Source organism: Candoia aspera, chromosome 4 (genome assembly GCF_035149785.1).
Source record: "Candoia aspera isolate rCanAsp1 chromosome 4, rCanAsp1.hap2, whole genome shotgun sequence".
Taxonomy (NCBI): domain Eukaryota; kingdom Metazoa; phylum Chordata; class Lepidosauria; order Squamata; family Boidae; genus Candoia; species Candoia aspera.
The window spans coordinates 105,864,211-105,883,785 of NC_086156.1; the positions used below are offsets into that span (position 1 = coordinate 105,864,211).

A 19,575-nucleotide genomic window follows, 5' to 3' on the forward strand; every position below is an offset into this window, starting at 1 on the left:
ATGACTATGATAATAATAGGGCAGAATGAAGGGATTTGAATCAGTCCTAGTTATCTCCACCCATTGGAACTTTAGCTGATCATCTTGCTTGGGAATATTACCGATATTGCTGTGTTAAGTGTTCTCATTTGCCTGGTTTCTTTGTTACAAGATTAAAATTCTGGCCCATTGAAGCTTAAAGGATAGAATGTTGCTTTGTTTTTCATTTGATTGAAAAGTCCTGGTTACTCTCGCTGCCCAAATCTAGGGAGAGACCCACCACCGTCAACATTTGGTTTAAGGGACCAATTGCTTACATGAGCTCATCAAGGAGTTCAGCAGAGGGATGCCTTTCAAAGTTGAGAGGATTGGAAAACATGTAGCTCTGCGAAGTAAGTGTTACCCTTTTTTGGTATGGGGATATAAGTCGATTTTTTTTCAATCTGATGGCCATTCCTGTGTTTTCCAAATTTGCTGGCATATAGCATGCATTACCTTGACAGCATCATCTTGCCAGATTTTGAACAGTTCAGCTGGGATGCCGTCATCTCCTGCTGCCTTGTTATTAGCAATGCTTCTTAAGGCCCATTCAACCTCACTCTTCAGGATGTCTGGCTCTAGCTCACTGACCACACTGTCAGAGCTATCCCTGATATTGTTATCCTTCCTATACAGGTCTTCTGTATATTCTTGCCACCTTTTCTTGATCTCTTCTCCTTCTGTTAGGTCCTTGCCATCTTTGTTTTTGATCATACCCATTTTTGCCTGGAATTTACCTCCAATGTTTCTAATTTTCTGGAAGAGGTCTCTTGTCCTTCCTCTTCTATTGTCTTCCACTTCCACACATTGCTTGTTTAAAAACAATTCCTTGTCTCTTCTGGCTAACCTCTGGAATTTTGCATTGAATTGGGCATATCTCCCCCTATCACTGTTGCCTTTTGCTTTCCATCTTTCTTGAGCTAATTCTAGTGTCTCAGCAGACAGCCATTTTGCCTTCTTGGTTTTCTCTTTCTTTGGGATGTATTTTGTTGCCGCCTCCTGAACAATGTTGCGAACTTCTGCCATAGTGCTTCTGGGACCCTATCTACTAAGTCCAGTCCCTTAAATCGATTCTTCACTTCCATTGCATATTCCTTAGGAATATTAGTGAGCTCATATCTAGCTGAGCTGTGGGTCTTCCCTAATCTCTTTAGTCTGATCCTAAATTGTGCAAGAAGAAGTTCGTGATCTGAACTACAGTCCGCTCCACGTCTTGTTTTTACCGACTGTACAGATGTCCACCACCTTTGGCTGCAAAGGATGTAGTCAATCTGATTGCGGTGTTGTCCATCTGGTGAAGTCCATGTATAAAGCCGTCTCTTAGGTTGTTGGAAGAGAGCGTTTGTTATGCAGAGTGAGTTGCCTTGGCAAAATTCTATTAGCCTATGTTCTGCTTCATGTTATTCTCCCAGGCCATGCTTACCTGTAATTCCAGGTGTCATTTGCCTGCCCACCTTAGCATTCTAGTCTCCCGTGATGAAAATAATGTCACTTTTAGGCGTGTTGTCCAGTAGGTGGCTGCTAAGTGGCGTTGAATGAATTGAAACGTTTCTTCCTATTTTTCCTTCCAACTGAGCATATTGCCATTCATGAGATGAGCTGTCAAATGATTGGCCTGCTAGCTCTTGATGGTCTATGGCTACTTTCTCTCATTCCTTTCCCAGCCCTCTTATATTCTTTTATACTGGTTAGGGGACACCCAGTTCTTGAGAAGCCAGAGGAGAACCTGTTCTTCCTCTGGAGAAATTGACAGAAGTCACCTTCTCATCTTTCTTCCTAGCCCTTTGGTGGAAAATTCTGAAAAGCAATTATGTGTTGCTTGCTTACATCTCTAACTTTTAGCTCAACCCCAAAATAGTTCAAGGGGAGACTGGGGTGGTTCCACATTTAACTGAAGACATGTACTGACATCAATGGGACACCTGAATGTTTGAGGCTTCTCATGTGGACAAGTCTAACTCACCTCCCTTGACCTACTATAATTCCTCAGATCGCACCTAGCATTTTGCTGAGCTTCCATATCCATTATATCAGTTTAGTTGCGAGATGGTTTTAATCTCTTCTCAGTAGAACTTTATCTATAGGACACTTTCATCCCTAAGCCACAGTGCGGAGAACCCAGCAAAATGAGGAAGGGTGATGCTAAACTAGCACTATAATCCTAATTAAATGTAGGAAATCTAGTTTCCACCATGCTTGCTTGATCTTTTCTACCATGTCTAGATATTGCTTCATACATTGGAGTTTTTTTCTTTCAAATGCTCACCTCTAACTTTTTGAGAATTTCAGCTCTAGCCAAGCACCTGTCTTTTCTCCCAGTTGTTGGGATAGGGTGAGATTGGAGCCTGAGGACTGTAGGATGTGATGCTATATTGATTGTGGTTCAGGGATCTGGTTTTCTTTTATCTTTTGATAATAATTGTATTAAAGATTATATTACACAGATAAGACTAATACAATCTACGTAGGCTATAAATACATAAAAATAAAAAAAATGCAGAAAGAGAAGAAAAAAGAAAGTAAAAGAAGAATCCTCCCCATCATCCCCAGCAAGTATAATCAACATTAACAACATCACCATCTCTTAGAATAAAGCCCACCATCTGACCACCAGCTCGTTCTCTTTAAAAATCTTTAATCACTCCATTTAATCAGCAAAAGGTCATTAAGGATGATCCAAAATAACAAGATAACTATTACAAAATATCTTCAATAAACCCAGTTTGAATCCTTCCTTTACATTTATATCTCATTTTCTATTTAAAATATCCCTCCATCACAACTCTTCAGATAAAGAAACTCTTTAAAACATTGTCACCCAGTCCTCATCAGTAAGAATCCATTAAACATTACCTAAGATAACAACCCGTCTATTTTAGCCTTGATCAAGGTAATGGATTTTGTATTCTTTCCCCTTTCTCCCAACAATCTTTACTCCCCTCAAATAATATCCTACCATTTGCTTTCTTTTCATGCTCTCTTTGTCTCTTCTCCCAAAATCATTGCCATCATTAACAAAGCCCTTTTGTAAATCTAGTATGAATACATTACTCAACTGACCTATCAAGAATATGCACTGCATTCAGGAATATCAGTGAGGACTTTTGACCAACTTCCTTCATTACATCTTCATTTACAGTGAGATTAACTCATCTAGTCAATTTTACCTCCCAGTCTAGACTACAACACAGATTATTTGTGATGGTTCCCCATCCAAATAATGTTAAACAGGTATTGCACTACTTAGCATTTTTTCACAGCAGAGATTAGTTAGCCAAACTTTTTCAAAGCCAAGATGAGTTACTCCTTCAGTATGTATGTTTTTCCAGTATGGAGTGCTAATGTTTCCTCCCCATGTGAAATATGAAGCAGAAGAAGTATTTCCGGTTTCTCAGCAATACCACCAAGGCTGTGCAACAGCTTCTCAACAGAAATCCAGAAGCCACTCCAAACATTTAGGAAATCCTTAAGAATTGATCTATTGAGAACAGCTATATAAACTAACTAACCAAATAAGTGTAGGCCTGCACTGACCTTAAAATAGCGGTGTGCTTGTGACCATTTTAAACCACACAAGGGGACTAATAGCTAAAGCTTAGTTTAACAGGGCTGACATTCTATACATTCCAGGTCATTGACTCCTTCTCATCAGCTGCTGCTTGTCATTCAGCTCAGGCCTGATCAAAATGATATAGCATTTGGGAGGGAAAATGCAGCCTAGTAACCCAACACTAGAAGCCAAGATAGAGAAGACCTCCACAGCTACCACATATTTCCCCTTGGTGCTCAGGTAGGTTGGAACAAAGGAGAGCCAGACACTGCAGAAGACCATCATGCTGAAGGTGATGAACTTGGCTTCATTGAAATTGTCTGGTAACTTCCTTCCTAGGAAAGCCACGGTGAAGCTGGTCATGGCCAGGAAGCCCATAAAGCCCAGCATGCAGTAGAACATGACAGCTGAACCCTCATTGCATTCCAGGACAATTTCTTCAGCCAGAGAGTGCATGTCAGCATCAGGGAATGGAGGAAAGGTTGCCAGCCACACCATACATATAGCGCCTTGAGTAAGGGAACAGGAGAGGACGATGGAGTTGGCCAGTGGTTTCCCCACCCATTTCCTGATCCTGGAGCCTGGTTTAGTGGCCATAAAGGCCAGAACTACAATGATGGTTTTGGCCAAAATGCAAGAAACTGCCACTGAGAAGATAATGCCAAAAGCGGTTTGGCGAAGGAGACACCTCACCTTGTCTGGCTGACCAATGAATAGCAAAGGGCAAAGGAAGGAGAGCAGGAGGGAAATGATCAGAAGATAGGTGAGGTTCCGATTGTTGGCCTTGACAATGGGTGTTTCCTTGTACTTAAGGAAGATCCAAAGCACTAGAGCCGTGGTGCAAGCAAAGAAAAGAGCGAGAGTGGTCAGGCTGATCCCAAGAGGTTCTCTGTAGCTCAGAAAACTTACATCCTTGGGAATGCAGTGATCCTGCTCTTTGTTTGGATAATGACCTTCTGGACATGGGGTGCAGGAATCCATGTCTGAAAAAGAAAAGCATGATTTCTCTGTACAGAAGCTTTTCATGTACTGCATCCAGATCACCAGTGTCCAGAGATACCTTATCTCAATGCTCCAAGCCAGGTTGCAATGTTTCCTAATCACAAACATTCACAGATGTGAACAATTTAGAGCTGGGGGACCTCCTACAACAAAAATAAAGCTGACTTATCTCATTACAGCTAACCCAGTCTCAGGAACTGCTATTCACATGTAGAGTGTTTTTGAAATGTAAGGAAATGTACTACATCGAATGAGTTCTTCCTCTTCCACCTAGTAGAGAGCCTTGGGAGGAACAAAATGGAGTTGTAAAGGAGGAAGCTGACACCCACTTTGCAGGCAGATCAGCCAATCAAAGGGGTGACAGATGTTGCACTCAGATTGTCCTCACATCCCCTTGCAATGGGTCCCAAGTCAAATACAATGAGATCCAATGAAACTCAAAAAGACTGTCACTTACCCATCTGGGTTGAGACCTCCCCAGCTGGGCATGGAAGGCAATCATAGCAGCAAAAAGGTTTTCCTTCTTTCTTTGTCCGCTTGCGACCCAAATAGCAAAGATCATTACACAAGGAAGAGGGTGTTTCCTGTGCGTAAATGAGAGCAGAAATTTTAATATTGACAGGAAAAGGAGAGTTGTGAATCATCAGCCAATGGAAGAAAAATGGAATGAAAATCCAAATAACTTGTTTTACTGCTTTATCAGTTGCAGAGAAAGAACCCCCAAAAGACATAAAAGTGGCCTCCAGATGATCCCTTCACTGACTGGTTCGCAAGAAGGCTATGATGGATAACTAATTCTTTATGGTACCATAGGACTGCTTTGTTGGTTTAATAAGGAGAAGGGGAAGGGGAAGGAAGAGAAGGTGAAGAAGATGATGATACCTTAGCAGCTCCTTTTAGAGGCTCACCTTCCCTGAACTCACTTCCCCCATATCATTGTCAGAAGTAGTCACCAAAGGAAGGGAAGAGATTCAGAAATGACCTTGGAAGCAATCAGAAAAGCACCAAGCCAGGGGGAAGGGGAGATTGCATTGATCTCAAGGGCTATAACTCCATGAAACATTTTAGTCTGGGATTTTTGTCATCTAAACTTTGGAACAGTGTGGATTGTGTGGAACAGGAACCTGATAGGAAAGGCCAACAGACTTATTTTCATGTCCAAATATTAAACTTGTCCCTGAAAAATCTTCAAAGGATTAGACACCCCCCCCTCCTCTGTATTCACTGTACCTTATGATATGGCCTGGGCCACTCAATGGCATCCACAGAAATGGAGAAGGCTTTGTCATTTGGAGCAAAGGGATCAATGCTTCCCACCTTGACCCGAAGAAAGGTCTGATTTGGGAATGTCACCCAATTGATAACATCGAACCCAGCGTTCAGTTCCCCGTTTTCATCAAAAGAAACAGTTTCCCCAAGACTGTTGTTAAACGAGAGTCTTCTTAAATAATGGTGGAGCTAAATGGAAGGAGAAAGGGATAAAAGCAAAAAAAGAAGAAGAAAAAGGAGGGTGAATAAATGATATGTTTCTAATATGCTGTAAATAATATTTTATAGTCATAGTAAAACCATGTAATTGTTAGATGTTTTTTCCAGACCTAATTCACAGGCAGTTTTTTAAAAAAAAATAAATATGGCCAATGGTATATTATTCCTGAAAATCATCATCATCATCATCATCATAGTAATCATGATCATCTTCTGGAAAAAAATCTGGACATATTTATTTATTCATTCATTTATTCATTCATCAAATTCACATGGCCACCTTTCTCACAAGACAAGTGACTCTGGGTGGCAAACATCAAGGGTAAAAAAAATTAATATATACAAAAGAATTGTTGTTTTTGTTTTTGTTGTTGCTGTTATTATTTTTATAAACCTTTAAAAACTTTTAAAAACACAAGTCAAAAAGAGAACAAGCATTAGGTGAATAGCAGATGTAAACAACAGTGGAACCGTGTCGATCTTTGCTGCGTCAGTCTTCTGAATCTTGTTGAATCTTTCAGTCAGGATGCATCACAGCTTTATCATTATGATTGGAATGGATACAATTCCACCAGCAATAAACTATTGATGGTAGAAATTAGGATGGAGGAAAAGAAAGACCATGTGTTCATCAAGGAAATCTTCTGGTCTCCTCTTCACGTTGGGGAGAACTTTCCTCAACTTTTGATGTAGTGTTCCTCAATCAGAATGTGAACTTTGGATGTGAAGGAGATGTGGAACTTTTGGATAATGAAAAGGTTAAAGAAGTATTTCATAGCTTCTACTCTAACCTGCATAAAAAACAAGAAATCTCTCTGGAAAAGATGGATGAGTACTTGAATAGACAAAATTCACTGAAACTTACACAGTCACAGAAATCAACATTGAATGATCCTATAACTACTTTTGAAATAGTTGAAGCTATTTAAAAAAACAAAGTTGGGAAAAGCACCAGGACCTGATGGTTTACCTGCATGATATTATAGATGTTTTGAAGACCAGATTTTGCTACCTTTTGAAATATTGATGAATTCTGGCAGGATCCTTAATGCCAGATTCATGGAAAGAGGCTAATGTTGCTTTCATACTAAAAGAAGGACAAGATCTTTGCCTAGTAAAAAATCATAGAACACTATCATTGTTGAATAATGACTACAAAATATTTACATCAGGGTTGGCAGAAAGAATGAACAAAGTTTTATAAGAAATTATTCATCAGCTTCAATGTGGATTTTTACCACATTTACAAAAAGGATGACTTCCAACTTTCTTTGACTAGAGATATAGTTAGAACAAATATCTGGAGAAATAAAACTATGGACAGATGGAAATTTGAGAGAATAAAAGAGGCATCAGAGATACAGAATTTGGAAGAGGAATAATTTGGCCCTCTTGGAACTTAAAGAGAAATTAGTTTGTCTGAGATTTTGAGACTTCCCAGAGGCTCCAGATGAAGATGTCAGGAGAAAGGTTGTCCAGGACCATTTCTGATTTTTTTAGACTGTGAAGAAGACAATATTGATGAGATTGACAAGGTATTTGGGACTAAGTCATAATAGGCCATGTTTCAAGGGATGTTCCGGTGCATCTTGTAAGGAAAAGGACAAGAGATCAAATTTTGCAACAGCATTTTAATTCTAGATTGAAAATTGTTAATGCAGATATTATTTTAAAAGAACTTCCTATTAGAATTCTATGTAAAAGAAAAGACGATTAGTTTGTAACTAAGGTGTTAAAGCACTTCAGCAAAGGATCGTTACCTTGTCGTGGTGCTGGAGCTTGAGCACCTCAATGATGCCATGAGCTAAACCGTGAAGGGCCACCCAAGACGGGAAGGTCATGACAGAGAGGTCAGACTAAATGCGATCCCTGGGGAAGGTAATGGCAACCCACCTCAGTATTCTTGCCGTGAAAACTAAATGGATCAGTACAACCAGAGATATGTCAGTATACCATCGGAAGATGAGACCCCCAGGTCGGAAGATCGTCAAAATGCTACTGGGGAGGAACAGAGGATGAGCTCAACTAGCCCCGGACATGATGACGAAGCTAGCTCAAAGCCGAAAGGACGGCTAGCGGCCGACGGTGCTGGTGGTGAACGGCGAATCCGATGTTCTAAGGATCAACACACCATCGGAACCTGGAATGTAAGATCTATGAGCCAGGGCAAATTGGATGTGGTTATTGGTGAGATGTCAAGATTAAAGATAGACATTCTGGGCGTCAGTGAACCGAAATGGACTGGAATGGGCCACTTCACATCAAATGACCACCAGATCTACTACTGTGGACAAGAGGACCACAGAAGAAATGGAGTAGCCTTCATAATTAATAGTAAAGTGGCTAAAGCAGTGCTTGGATACAACCCAAAAAATGATAGAATGATCTCAATTCGAATTCAGGGCAAGCCATCTAACATCACAGTGATCCAAATATACGCCCCAACCACAAATGCTGAAGAAGCTGAAGTAGAGCAGTTCTATGAGGATCTGCAGCACCTACTGGACAACACGCCTAAAAGAGATGTTATTTTCATCACAGGAGACTGGAATGCTAAGGTGGGCAGTCAAATGACACCTCGAATTATAGGTAAGTATGGCCTGGGAGAACAAAACGAAGCAGGACACAGGCTGATAGAATTTTGCCAAGACAATTCACTCTGCATAACAAACACTCTCTTCCAACAACCTAAGAGACGGCTTTATACATGGACTTCACCAGATGGACAACACCGCAATCAGATTGATTACATCCTTTGCAGCCAAAGGTGGTGGACATCTGTACAGTCGGTAAAAACAAGACCTGGAGCTGACTGTAGTTCAGATCACGAACTTCTTCTTGCACAATTTAGGATCAGACTAAAGAGATTAGGGAAGACCCACAGCTCAGCTAGATATGAGCTCACTAATATTCCTAAGGAATATGCAGTGGAGGTGAAGAATAGATTTAAGGGACTGGACTTAGTAGATAGGGTGCCGGAAGAACTCTGGACAGAAGTTGGCAGCATTGTTCAGGAGGCGGCAACAAAATACATCCCAAAGAAAGAGAAAACCAAGAAGGCAAAATGGCTGTCTGCTGAGACACTAGAAGTAGCCCAAGAAAGAAGGAAAGCAAAAGGCAACAGTGATAGGGGGAGATATGCCCAATTAAATGCAAAATTCCAGAGGTTAGCCAGAAGAGATAAGGAATTATTTTTAAACAAGCAATGCGCGGAAGTGGAAGAAGACAATAGAATAGGAAGGACAAGAGACCTCTTCCAGAAAATTAGAAACATTGGAGGTAAATTCCAGGCAAAAATGGGTATGATCAAAAACAAAGATGGCAAGGACCTAACAGAAGAAGAAGAGATCAAGAAAAGGTGGCAAGAATATACAGAAGACCTGTATAGGAAGGATAACAATATCGGGGATAGCTTTGACAGTGTGGTCGGTGAGCTAGAGCCAGACATCCTGAAGAGTGAGGTTGAGTGGGCCTTAAGAAGCATTGCTAATAACAAGGCAACAGGAGACGATGGCATCCCAGCTGAACTGTTGAAAATCTTGCAAGATGATGCTGTCAAGGTAATGCATGCTATATGCCAGCAAATTTGGAAAACACAAGAATGGCCATCAGACTGGAAAAAATCAACTTATATCCCCATACCAAAAAAGGGAAACGCTAAAGAATGTTCAAACTATCGAACAGTGGCACTCATTTCACATGCCAGTAAGGTAATGCTCAAGATCCTGCAAGGTAGACTTCAGCAGTTCATGGAGCGAGAATTGCCAGACGTACAAGCTGGTTTTAGAAAAGGCAGAGGAACTAGAGACCAAATTGCCAATATCCGCTGGATAATGGAAAAAGCCAGGGAGTTTCAGAAAAACATCTATTTCTGTTTTATTGACTATTCTAAAGCCTTTGACTGTGTGGACCATAACAAATTGTGGCAAGTTCTTAGTGGTATGGGGATACCAAGTCATCTTGTATGCCTCCTGAAGAATCTGTATAACGACCAAGTAGCAACAGTAAGAACAGACCACGGAACAACAGACTGGTTTAAGATTGGGAAAGGAGTACGGCAGGGCTGTATACTCTCACCCTACCTATTCAACTTGTATGCAGAACACATCATGCGACAAGCTGGCCTTGAGGAATCCAAGGCTGGAGTTAAAATCGCTGGAAGAAACATTAACAATCTCAGATATGCAGATGATACTACTTTGATGGCTGAAAGTGAAGAGGAACTGAGGAGCCTTATGATGAAGGTGAAAGAAGAAAGTGCAAAAGCTGGTTTGCAGCTAAACCTCAAAAAAACCAAGATTATGGCAACCAGCTTGATTGATAACTGGCAAATAGAGGGAGAAAATGTAGAAGCAGTGAAAGACTTTGTATTCCTAGGTGCAAAGATTACTGCAGATGCTGACTGCAGTCAGGAAATCAGAAGACGCTTAATCCTTGGAAGAAGAGCAATGACAAATCTCGATAAAATAGTTAAGAGCAGAGACATCACACTGACAACAAAGGCCCGCATAGTTAAAGCAATGGTGTTCCCTGTAGTAACATATGGCTGCGAGAGCTGGACCATAAGGAAGGCTGAGCGAAGGAAGATCGATGCTTTTGAACTGTGGTGTTGGAGGAAAATTCTGAGAGTGCCTTGGACTGCAAGAAGATCCAACCAGTCCATCCTCCAGGAAATAAAGCCAGACTGCTCACTTGAGGGAATGATATTAAAGGCAAAACTGAAATACTTTGGCCACATAATGAGAAGACAGGACACCCTGGAGAAGATGCTGATGCTAGGGAGAGTGGAAGGCAAAAGGAAGAGGGGCCGACCAAGGGCAAGATGGATGGATGATATTCTAGAGGTGACGGACTCGTCCCTGGGGGAGCTGGGGGTGTTGACGACCGACAGGAAGCTCTGGCGTGGGCTGGTCCATGAAGTCACGAAGAGTCGGAAGTGACTAAACGAATAAACAAAAACAACAAGGTGTTAAAGCAGAAGAAGATTCCATTTTGTTGGGAGAAATTAGCGGGTGTAATTTTTATTTTCCAACAGAGAAGATTTCAAGTGAGTTTATTTATTTATTTTATTTAACAAATTTAAATAGCCGCCCAACTCACTCATGGTGACTCCAGCAAGCTTACAAGTTTGAATACTGTTGAAAAGGCCAGAGAATTTTTGGAAAAATTTAGAAGAGATTTGGAAGAGGTTCAAATGGAGGTTGTAGAGGTGACTGACTGAAAACCACACCAGAAACAGGATTCTGAAAAAGGTGATTTGGAATTAGGTGCTACTGGTATAGACTTTTCTCAATTATTGGTTTAACCATGGATTACAAATGCTTAATCTGGAGTATAAATGGGGCTAATTCCCCCTCAAAGGAAAAAAAAAGCTATTTCATTATTTTGAAAAATTGAAAAAAGTTATAACTTGTTTACAAGAGCTTCAACTTAGAAACAAAGATATAAAGTATTTAATTTGTAAAAAAATGGGAGAAAAATGTATTTCAGCAGGACCAAAAAACCAAACAAAATGTAATGGAGTTGTTTCATAGGTCAACTCCCAATTAAAACCACAATGTATATTGACTGATCAACAAGGTAGATATGTGGGGATGGAAATTGAAGTTGAAACACGGGGACTCCAAAATATCTTTATGGCTATCACTACAGGAAGCATACTACAGAAGGGAAATGGCAAACAAGTAGAAATGGTTAACTGACAATGATATATATTAGAATTTTCCCAGAGAGAAGTTAAAATAAGATCAAGGGAAGATTTGGTATCAGAAGGATATATAGGATATATAAGATATATTGGAAGGACATATATTTCTCATGTACACTTAATGGAAAGATGTAAAGTTAATAAAAGGACTTTCAGTTTTGAACATGATAAAACTGAATTTGAAATGGAGATGTTCAAATGATGAACATTTTATTGTTAAAATGTACCAACTTTTGTTCAGATTTGAAGATGAACAAGTTAAAGAATGTACGATAAAATGGGCTAAAATTTTGGATATACTATACAAATGGAACAATGGGACAATATATAGAGGAAAGGGTTGAAATTTACATTATGTTATGATCTTAAAGAGAATTTTTATAAAATGATGTATCGATGGTCTCTGTCATCGGAACTATTGTCCAAAAGACACAAAAGGCCTGCAATTAGGTGTTGGATATGTGAACAACAAGAAGGGACTTTTTATCATCATTGGTGGACATGTAAAGAAGCTAAAAAAAATTGAACTGAAATACATATATTAATTCAGAAATCTTTGAAGATTAATTTACAATTGAAACCAGAAATATTTCTTTGGGGAATGATGGTTAAACAACTGGTAAAATCTCATGGAACTTTGTTCTTCTACAGTATATGAAAACTGCAGCTAGACTTTTATATGCTCAACAGTGGAAAGACCTGAGATTCCCTAAAATGGAAGAATAGATGGTAAAGTCAGTGGAGCTGGCTGAAATGGTGGAACTGACAGCTTTACTTAGAGAAAAGACATTGAATGATTTTAAGGCTAATTGAAAGACCTCTTTGGACTTTTTGCATGAAACAGTAAAAAAAGGAAATCATGATATATGGATTTGATGATTCGTAATATTATGAGACAATAGATGTTAGGTTGTAATTTTGCAGTAAGTGCTTTAGAGGTGTGATCAGCCTTTCTGCATTTCTCCATTCAGGACATTACCTGCCATGGTTGTTTACTGAGGGTCTTCCTTCTCTTTCTCTCTGCTCTCATTCTGGGTTTGACCTGGGATGAATCCATGGATTGCAAAGCATGGGCCATGGCATAAACTGCACTGTAGACGCTGTAGCTGTGGCTAGTCATAGTGGTTTCAAAAATGGTCCCAGGCAGAGTCTCCACCTTCTCCTCTCCAGTGCACACATTTTCATTGAACTCGTCCCCACTTGGAGGAGAGAAGTGACAGTTAAAGGCCTGTTGCCAGAAGTCCTTGATGAAGCCATCTCCACTTTCCACTTTTGGGTTTCTTCTTTTAAGAAATGTTTGAAATCCCATCACCTCAGTTGAATGAAGGGCAATCAATAGAGCACCGTGGATAATATCGACCTCAAAGTATTTGAGAAAGGGAACTGATGAGAATTCCATCTGGGCTGTCATAATCCAGACTTTACTCTTGGTCTTGAGTGGTATATTCTCAAATTCTGAAACACGAGGGAACATTATCAAAAAGATGATACTGTGAATTTCTCCATGGAAGAGCACAATGTTGGCTGTGCTGTCGCTGATCACCTTGTACAATTTGATCCATCCATTCACCATTTCACTAACATCAGAGGAAAAATACAGTGTAGGCAAAGTTTCTATAAAATCAAAGCAGATGCCTTTTTCAGAAAACTTGGGCAGCACCATGCGTACAAATCTCAATCCAGTGGCATTATCGATAAAAATAACTCCAATCCAGATCCACCTGAAAAGCAGCAGCAGCTGTAGGATCCCTGAATATTGATGGTCCCCACTAGGGAACATCCTTTGGAAAAAAATGCTCTGGGTCTGGTCATTTATTACTGGAGCAGAACCATAAGTGAACTGTAAGGAAAGGAAATCTGAATCAGAAGAAATATAAGGAACTAGAAATCAAATACTACAAGGGAGATGGAAGCAACCAGGAATGATCAACGCTGGAAAAAGAAGCTTTAGGGAGGACATGGTAGCAGTCCTAAAACATGTGAAATGATGTCCTCAAGATGAAAGTCAGGACTTGGATATAGAACTCTGATTAATAATGTCAAGTTAATATCAAGAGTCCCTTTTGGGAGATGGCGGTGATAAATTTGAACCCCGGAACCAACAATCCAGAGACGTTCATGGAGAAACATTGAATGTGTTCAGGAGGAATGTGTGGAATCATTTGTTAAATTTCCTGTAATATGGATTCTTGGGCCAAACAGAGAATAGGAGACAGCAGGCTAAATGGGACCATCCAAATTTATGTTCGTATGTCTCCTTTTAAAATGTCATTCCATCTAGGCAAAGGAAGGGTCTGTGAGTTCATGATGTCAATAAAACCTTTGTGCATTAGTGTTCAGTGGGTATGGTATGTATTAGTGTACATTCTTGGTCAGGATTTGTACTTTAACCAACATCTTTTCACTATTGAAGTTTGCCCTGTACAATTTGGACCTTGATATTTCAAGGAACTTATCTGCAGACCACAATCAAGATCAAGATCTTAAGAGTATATGTTGTATCTCATGCAGAAGTCGAAAAGATGCTCATCTGACTTCCCAGTACAACAGGCAGTTGCCAGCATCATTTTCACCTTGCTTTTCAGTCATGCCTTTACTTCTTAAAAAAATTCCTTATACTTAACTCATCATTCAATGTTATGAATTTTTACTGATGCAATTCATCAATTGTAACACTTTTGTTTGTGGTATTTTATTTTATAGATTCTATCCCACACTACATACTGATGTTTAATGTTTAAAAATATTGTAGTACACTACAAGACTTATGGGTCATATTGTGGCTTTGTTCAGGAGCTAAACCCTGAGTGCACATCTTACCTGTGGTACCTTGTAGATGCTCAGAATGGTTGCCATAATGAAACCCACATCTGTATCGGGTCCCCCAATGACTGCAACAGTAGTATCTTTACTATCACACTTGTAGTTAGGGATGAAGTTGGTCCATGTGGAGAGAAGATCCAGTGAGGCAAGAAAAATATAACTTGCAACAAAATGGCCATTATAGATGTGGACGCCCAGGGAGATATTGGGTAAAATCTGAGGATTTTCATTAATCTCCATTACAGCAAAGGCAAAGGCCAGGGTATGTAGATAGATCTGAGTCACAAACCTGCAGTGTGATTTACATGAGGAATGAGTACAGAGTCTTGCTATATTTCCATCCAAATCAAATACTTAGCCCTATCAATCACAAATGTTGTAAAATATCTCTTTAACAGTGATATTTATCTGGAGGCCATGAATGGACTCATTCCCATCTGCTGGGTTTGAAAATCAGATTTCTACTGTTTTTGTTTTATTCAGTTTCACCTGTGCATCTTTGTGGGGAGAGGCCAATCACTGGAGAAGCTCCAGTGAGGCAAGGTAAGTCCAAGTAGCCACAAAATGGCTATTATAGATGTGGAGGCCCAGGGAGAGATTGGGTAGTATCTGAGGATTTTCATTAATTTCCATTATGGCAAACGCAAAGGCCAGGATATTTTGAGATATCTGAGTGACAAATCTGCAGTGTGATTTACATGCTGAATGAGTGCATTGTGGAAGAATATGAGTCTGGCAAAGTTTCATCCAAAACAAATATTTAGGCCTTACAATCAGAGATGTCTTAAAAGATCTCTTAAACAGTGATATTTATGTGGAAGCCATGAGCGGACTCATTCCCATCTGGAGTGCTCAAAGATCAGCTTTCTATCGTTTTTGTTTTATTTCCATTCACCCATGCAATATATCTTTCTGTATCTGTATCTGTATCTATCTATATCATCTATATAATATAATGTGTATTACGGGGGAGAAGCAGCTCAGGTTTTTATGTATCTTCAGAGCTACTTATGAAACTAGCTCATATTCATAGGAAGGGTTGCCAGAATTGATCACAGACTCCAAAACAATGTCTGCAGCTGAGAACTGGTGCACAAATAATCAATGCCATCTGATTTCTCTTCAGAAAACTCTCAAGTAGGCAAGGGGTTCAATCTTGGAGAGAGAACCTTTTGAAGTGGGACACATCTGACCCTTGATAGTGTGAAATATTATGTGGAATGGTGAGGAGGATGAATACTCCAACAGGGACATTTATTTATACTCATGGAATACCACCCAAATTTATTATTACTACTACTACTACCACTGCCACCAACACAACCACTATAATCTATCTATCTATCTATCTATCTATCTATCTATCTATCTATCTATCTATCTATCTATCTATCTATCTATATCCTAGCACTTATGCTAGCAGAGAGAGCACCATAAAATATTCTCTCAAGTAGTACATACATTTAGCATCTTCATCTGTCAAAGAGAGAAGAAATGAGTCGCAAAATCCAGAATAGGAAATATCAAAACTCTCTTGAAAATGAACGCTATGCACAATCTCAATAAATAAAGGCAGGTCAGGATGAAGGCAACTGAGGGTTGGACTTGAACAGTAAATGAAAACTCTTGGGAATTCATGTAGAACTTTTTCAAGGATTAGCTCTACTAGTTATTCCCAATATTTCAAAGCAAAACAGGGTGAATTCAAGGTCCTTCTTCCTAACGGATATAAGGCAATGCAGTGAACGTCCTTTCACAGATTTGACATTTGAGAAAATCTTAAACAATGAGTAGCATTTGTAGTAGCAGTCATACATAGTAGTTACAGAAATATTATCATGTTTATAGACTGAATGATTGCGGGACATAATATATCAACAATAAAAATAACAACCAGATTAATTGTGTTCTAGTAGATTGGATGACAATCTATCTGATCAGGAAGGTTTGAAGTTCCATTTAGTAACTTGCAACAAGTAGTTTCTGTTATTGCAGTGAATCAGGGACACTGCTATTGAAGAGGGGGAGAGAGAGAGAGGAAGCCAGAGGGAGCTAAAGGAGCATGAGATTCTTTCCCATTCATCCTCTCTCAATGAAATTATACACTAAGTACCACCTGCTTGAGAAAAAAAATACAATTTAGAGCAAGACAACCCCTTGTGGAAAACGCTAGGATTAACCGTCTCTTTGCTTACCCAATCTCATCCAGGAGGTCGTGAGATGGATGCTGATTGAAAGTCACAGGGTTGGAAAATGTGAAGACTTGAGAAATAATGCCAGCAATGGTGAAGTCCCCTGGTTGATAATACCGGTGACTTATTGGCAGAGGGTAACAGATTTTGCATGTAGCCACTGGGACATCAGACATGGTCTGACGCAGTAGCAATAATATCAGGAACACAAAGGGTGGCATTAGGTAGAAACATGTTCTTCTGTACATCAGTGTCTATCATAAGTGTCCTTAAGGAGTTCTGGTTGACTTTAGTGCCCTCCCAAAGTTTGCACCAGGAATCTTCAGGGAAAGGTCTCAAGCAGCCTGCATTGGGTCCCTTTCTTGAATGGCAAAACATCTTTTAGTAGCATACTTTGATCTTGCTTCTCTTCTGCCAAGGTGTATTGGTTGTCCTTTGGGAGTTGAAGTTACCCTTGTCAGGTTGATAAGTACAGGGGAGATAATTGCAAAATTATGGGTTCTTTGCAGTATTGTAGAAGAAAACAACTTGACTGCATATTTCATCAAGTTTTTCCTCTTTCCTTGTTAATAAGTTATCAAGATGGTAGAGGTGTTCCAATTAGGAATTCTCTCTCTCAATTTCTTTCTCTCTCTGCAGGGTACATGGGGATCAAAAGAGTGTAGGTAGCACTTGAACTATTTTTTATGCCTGCCAAGTACACAACACACCTAAGAGATGGCATAGGCCTGTGACTGGTAGCATCTCAATGTTTTTGTCCCCCGCCCCCATCGGACTTCCTTTTTTGAAGTTCCTTCCATTCTTCCACAGGAGATTGAAGATAGGAACCATGCTGAGTTCAGGGCCTAACCTGTACTGATCTGCAAATCCATGATAATTCTCCCAGTTCAGAAGCAGATCTGTAGCTGAACCACCCCCTTGTTAAAGCTGTAGTCTGTAGTTGTGCAAGAATGTTGGACTTGATACAATTGTTCGTGTCACTCTTTGGGTATCCCTGTTTTTTTCCCATAAGGGCTAGACCTGTGTTTGAAAAACTGTCCTTGATTTCCTTGCTGGGTACAAAGAGATGGTTGATCCACCTCCCCTGATCCAAATGAAAGACTCAGTGGCCAGGTAGAGCATACAGGATAGGGAGGAAAATCTTCTAAATTCTCTCTCTGGTCTTCTGAAGTTGATTCTTTACTCCCCTTTTCCACCACAAAATTTCAGCCTCCCTTTGAGTCGCTGGGCCCTTTCTATCTCTTCTGGCTATCCCCCTAAGCTAATATCATTTTTGTCCTGTAGAAATAATGCCCAGACAGGTTAATCTGTTGACTTTATAATGTACCAATCTTCTTGCCCCTAGATTTGTACCTTACACCCCACAATTCCATAGTTTTACTCCTTTTTCCAATCTCTTAAATTTGTTCCTTCCTCTAAACTATTCTGGATGACCTTCCCCTCCCTTAGAAAGATCCCAAATCATTCCTCCTTACAGGTTCCTTGTCTCCCTTCAATGCAAATTTAGTAAAAGGTAGGTATATATAGGCTTAGATACCCAGGTGCTGGGACTCTGAGAGAGGGAAGGACAGCATTCAAATTAATTGATGAAATATTCCCAGGTCTGCAGGGAATATTTCTTTCCCAAACTCAACACATCTAGAAGGCTCTGAGCATTACGTTTCTCAGCCAGAACAGTGTGAACATGGATTTCAGATTGTCTCAGCAGTCAACCTTTATCAAACCTGGCTGGCCTCAAAAAGCTAAGCAGGATTAGTCCTCCTTTTAGATGATGATGGTGGTGGGGAGAAGGTATTGACGAAAGTTGCCAGTCATTGTTCTTGTTGTTTACCACTTGAACTTTGTAAAAGAGTGACCATGGAGAAGAAAGAGACTATCTTGAAGGTGTATTAACACAAATGTTGCAATAAAAGTCAACCTGGTCATCCGTAGAATTCATATTGTTTAAGAACATATGGTAAATAAAGGAAAAATCATTTTTAGTTTATTATGATATTTATACTTCATACATTCTGTTTTAATAAAAGCTAAAGATATTTGTTATTGCTAGAAACCACACAGTGGCTTTGTCGCTAATCTAAATCCCTGATTCCTCTAACTCACTTTATAAGGACTTTTCTCATGAGTTGTTTCCTGTTGTTCAGCTCAGGTCTTATCAGGATAATGTAGAGTTTGGGGGAGAAAATGGGGACCAATAATCCAGCACCCGAGGCTAAGATAGAGAGGATCTCCACAGCCACTGTGTATTTCCCTTTCGTGCTCTGGTAGGCTGGAACAAAAGAGATCCAGACAGTGATGAAGAGCAGCATGCTGAGGGTGAAAAATTTGGCTTCATTAAAACTGTCTGGGAGGTTCCTGCTGAGGAAAGCCACCATAAAGCTGATCATGGCCAAGAGACCGACAAAACCCAGGACAGAATAGAACATGGCTGGGTAGCTTTTGTTGCACTCCAGGACCATTTCTTGAGGCAGAGAGTGCATGTCCAGATCTGGGAAGGGAGCAGAGCTTACCAGCCACACAGTACAAAGAGTGGTTTGAAGCAGGGAGCAGGAAAGCACCATAAAGAGGGCCAGCCTTTTCCCCACCCATGTCCTCATCTGAGAGCCTGGCCTGGTGGCCATGAAAGTGAGGACCACAGTCAGGGTTTTGGCCACCACAGAAGAAACAGCCACCGAGAAGATGATGCCAAAAGCTGTTTGCCGAACGAGAGATATTGTTGTCTGAGGCCGACCAATGAAAAGCAGTGGGCAGAGGAAGGAAAGCAGAAGGGAGACCAGGAGGGTGTAGCTGAGGCC

General features: G+C 40.1%; 1 protein-coding gene across 3 annotated transcripts in view; it reads left to right on the forward strand.

Annotated features, from left to right (window-relative positions):
* Positions 1-19,228, forward strand: part of LOC134495821 (protein KHNYN-like) — a 239,956-nt gene extending 220,728 nt beyond the window's left edge. For all 3 annotated transcript variants that reach the window (XM_063301478.1, XM_063301480.1, XM_063301481.1), the window contains exon 9: positions 19,217-19,228. The gene's annotated coding sequence lies outside the window, so the exon portion shown is untranslated. The remainder of the gene's footprint in view (positions 1-19,216) is intronic.
* The last annotated feature ends 347 nt before the right edge of the window (positions 19,229-19,575 follow it).